Here is a 4,487-nt window from a genome sequence, read left to right as displayed (position 1 = left end):
ACTTGTATGTCCAAAGATTGCACAAATCTTGGACCTGAGTCACACGCCATGTTTTCATCATGCCTCCCTCACAGGATCAATCATCCCCACCAAATTAATGGAATGCTCTGTTTGGCAGGCCTGGGTCATGTGTCTATCAGATATCACAGTGAGAGTGGAGAAGCATTTATTTTTTAAAGAAAATGGCATTAACAGTAGAAGGGGGAGTAGATGCTGGGAAGACAAAAGAACAGATGTCTACACAGGTGCCTAAGAGGAAAATCCACCACTGTGGGCAGCAGAACCCAAAGTGAACAATCTCAAAGTGCTATGGGTTTTAGAGAAGCACACCTGGGGGCTGGGGGAGGCAGTTCAGTGGTGGAGCATCTATTTTTTCCTGCATGAGACTGTTTTTGGGTTCATTCCCAGCACACGCCCCAACAGCACCTGAACTATGGGGTAATAACTCTTTCACTCTCCAAATGATGGGTCACCTCCAGACCACTTATTCGCTTTATTTGCACCTCCGTAGTACTTACTGAGTGCGAATGCTCTTCAAAGTACACAGGAAGTAGATGTCATGCTATCATCACAGAGCAAAAGTGGAATAGAAAAAGTAAGATATTCCCATGAAATAGCACAATGACAATTTCTTTATAACTGATTAGTGTGCACATGATAAGCACCAAGTTTGTACGTGTATTAAGGAAACCCAAGGCAGGGAGAAAGAAATGTTTTTATTTTCACTACTCTACTTCACTACTATAACTGAATTTGTATGCTTTATAATGATGATTTGTGTGTGCTTTTAATTCTTTCAACTTATATATTTTCTCTATGATTAGATACCGAGCCCATGCTAGACACTGGGTGTTTAAGAGAGAGCTTTTCAGGATATGTGAAACATTACAAAGAGAAAGCCCACACAGCAAAGCCTAGCAAGCTACCCGTGGTGTATTCAATATGCCAAAACCAGTAACAACAAGTCTTACAATGGAGACGTTACTGGTGTCCGTTCGAGAAAATCCATGAACAACGGGGAAATAGTACAGTGCTACAAAGAGAAAATGAATGTGGGTATGGAGAAATGTAGGATACAAAGATTGAATCAAGTGGGTCCAGTGATAAATCAACATCTATAACCATGATCACTTACATTCCCACCACAGATGGGCCACATGGGACATGATGTCATCAATAATAACATGGATATTTGCATAATAACAAGTGTTCATTTGTTATTATAAAAACAATGAACACTTGTACAATCAGTGTCTGGGTTTTTTTTGTTGTTGTTGGGGGGATCCTCTTCAGTGGTGCAGGGGCCTCCAAGGCTACATCCAGTGGAGCTCAGGGACCATGAAATACCAAGGCTCAGACCAGGTCCCTGTGCATGACAGACATGAGCGCCAGCCCCTTGAGCTATATCCCTTGCACCCTGCCTAACAAATTTAAACATCGCAGAGAAGATCCTGCTTGTGTATAAAAGATAGCATTTCAATATCATACAATATATAGAAGAAGTAATCTACAGGAGCTCAGGAGAGCATCAGTAGGGGTAATAGAGTTTGACTCTGATACTTTAGCTGAAGCCACCTGGCTTAACCTAGGGATGCATTTTTCTGTAGCTGAGAGCTCAGATGAACTGTATATATTTGAAACAATTTCAAGTTTCTCTCTGGTGATATTTTAATAAATACTTGGTGACAGTTAACTGGGAATTGTAATCTTTGGCCAATGCCTCTGGAGAATCTTGCTGTATTATTATTGGTGACTGAGTAAGATTAAAGGCTCTCAGTTTCCAAACGGGTTTTGGTTTTGCTTTCACACAGCTCACCAAGGTGGGGTAAGAGAGCCCATGACCTACTTACTACATTGATTCCTACTTTACGGCAGAAAAAGAACTTGCAGTGACCACAAATGGTTTCTGTATAAGCAAATCCAGGGAATCAAATTTTGGAGAATGTGGTTGACTAACTTAAAAATTGGGAGTAAGGAGTCATTGGTATGGAATGTCACAGGGTGAGACCAGGATGTGCCTGGAAAACTTGGATGAGCAGACACCAGGAGATAATCACCTCAGCTTCCTAATCCTTTTACCACCCAACTGCTTTAAACTTAATGAAAATTCCTCACCCTACCCCTTTGTTAAAAAGATAAGAAAAGGGAAAGATTTATTTCTGGAATCCTTAGAGGAAGATCCCTCCCAAAATCCAGGAGCTTCTTTGCCTTCTTTTCCTTTCCTTCCCCTTCTCTCAAATAAAATAGTTCCTGGATTTGAAAATAAGAATAACTAAATAAATAAAAACAGAAATTTGGGACTAGCACAGGAATAACCTACGTAGGTTATAACTCTAGTCTTAGAGGTTTTCCTCTACAGCCCTTTTCTCTGTTCATGCTTAGCTACGTAGAGTCTGCTGTAGATACAGACCATTCCTTGTCCAGAAAAATAAAATCGTGTCATCAGAGTAAAAAGAATAGCTCTTTTGAAAAAATAGCAAGGGGCTCTGCAACCAACTCATCCAAAAATAGGATTGGATTTTTTTTTTTTTAAATGAGTGGAAAAGTACGGGTGTTAGAACTCAGCTGGGCCAAGCCTCGGGAAATCTGTTTGCTCCACCCTGGCGCCTGAACAGAACAGCAATGCCAAATCAGTTCCTCCCTGACCCAAAACTGAGGATAGGTCAGAAAAGGTTGCAGATGATATGATTGATATTCTTCTTGCCACAGAAGGGCAGAGATTATGGCAGTGACCTGCGATGGAGCTGTTGCTGAAAGCTCATCGGGTCTTATGTCAAACGCTGAGCTCAGAATCCTGGATTGGTAGCATTTATTGAAGAGCTGGCATAGAAATGGAGTAGAATGACCCATAAACAAACAGACGTTTCATTAGAGTTAGGAGAGGCACATGTTGTTCTTATTTAAGGAAGATAAACTGGACTTTGGCTCTCTCCAAACAGAGTTAAATCCAAAGAACAAAACAATATATAATAAAAACAATAAATAAAAACGGAGGGTCGGAGCCAACATGCAGGAGGAACATGAACAACTCCAGAGGCAAGTTTCCTCCTCGAAATTGAACGTACCTCAAGTTTTTAAGTGGTCTGATCAGCAGGCCATAATTTGGATCTAGGTCAGAGACTAGCCTCATGTTTATGAAAAATCAAGGCCGTGACTGACATGGGGAGGGTGGGGGTGGTTCCGTGACAAAAGCCCAGCTTTGCAGAGGCAGGGCTGTTGGGTCCATTCTCCCACTCACATGCCTTGAGCATGGCTCCCAGCCCCTCTTCTTAAAATGGTAGGTCGCTAGGTGGTTGCATAACTGAATGTGGAGAATCACAAAAAATTTGGCAACAGCAAAAGGTTTCTGAAAGCACAACAACCAAAACTCAATTCAAGATCAACCATGTAATGAATCCAAGGTGTTTCTGGCAGCATTTGCGCATGTTGCATTTCCCCAGGGGGAAAAAAAAGAGTTGTGGGTGGAAAGTTTAAGAAGTCCTGGTCTAGAGTCCACACAGCCAGGTGTGTAGGAGCTCAGCAACTGAAGTGTGTGGGAGCACCACAGCCAGGAGTGCACCCCAGTGAATACACACAGGAGCACCACAGCAACCCCTAGGGAGTACTCCAACCAGAATACATGCGAGCACCACAGCTAAGAGTAGCAGAATCTCAGCAGGTGTGTGTGTACCCCAATAAGAGTCTTCAAGTTCTTGGGGCCAGAGAGATATTGCAGTGGGTAAGGTGATTGCCTGGCTCAAGGTCAACCCAGGTTTGATTCCCAGTACCACAAATGGTCCCCCGAGCACCACCAGGAATGATCCCTGAGTATAAAGCCAGGCGTAAACTCTGAGAGCATCATCAGGTAAAAAGTGCATAAGCCCAGGAGAACACTAGAGTGTGGGCACCACACTGCGTGTGTAACTCCTAGCAAACACGTGATCCCTAATAATCACAAAACAGCAATAGGACTGGGACTGGGAAATTTGGTGGTAGTGGTGGAGAGCTTGGGGCCACACCCAGATGTGCTCAGGGTTTACTCCTGGCTCTGCACTCAGGGCTCACTCCTAACTGGGCTCAGGGGACCATATGTAGTGCTGGGGATCAATTTCTGTCAGCCTCCATCAAGGCAAGCACCTTAGACCCCTGTGCTATCTCTCCAGCCCAGGATTTTTTTCTTTAATTAAATATCTGTGGTAGGTCTGGAGAGATAGCACAGGTAGTTAGAGTTTGCTTTACACGGGGGCCCCAGTTCAAACTCCAGCATTGCATATGGTCCCCCCAGTACCACCAGGAGTGATCCCTGAGCATAAAGCCAGGAGTAAGTTCTGGGCATAGCCAGGTGTGGCCCCCCAAACAAGCAATAATCTGTGGTATCTTCAGCAAAGTAAGTTTACTGTGCTCTTTCTCCCCATGGGGCCATGTGCAGAGGCTGAGAGAGTGGCTGCTTGATACTGTCCATAGCCTGTGGTTTGTATAAGTAGACCTAAAGGGCCCTGGAGACAATC

General features: G+C 43.7%; 1 non-coding gene across 1 annotated transcript; it reads left to right on the top strand.

Moving 5' to 3' along the window:
• The first annotated feature begins 4,356 nt into the window (after window positions 1–4,356).
• LOC130038291 (small nucleolar RNA SNORA70) lies at window positions 4,357–4,487 on the top strand. Its single transcript, XR_008794656.1, has one exon. It is a non-coding gene; the product is annotated as a small nucleolar RNA SNORA70 (small nucleolar RNA).

This window comes from Sorex fumeus, unplaced genomic scaffold, assembly GCF_029834395.1.
Source record: "Sorex fumeus unplaced genomic scaffold, SorFum_2.1 ptg000006l, whole genome shotgun sequence".
In the NCBI taxonomy this organism is placed as follows: domain Eukaryota; kingdom Metazoa; phylum Chordata; class Mammalia; order Eulipotyphla; family Soricidae; genus Sorex; species Sorex fumeus.
The sequence above is the reverse complement of the archived record's forward strand: the minus strand, read 5'-3'. Positions and strand labels throughout refer to the sequence as shown.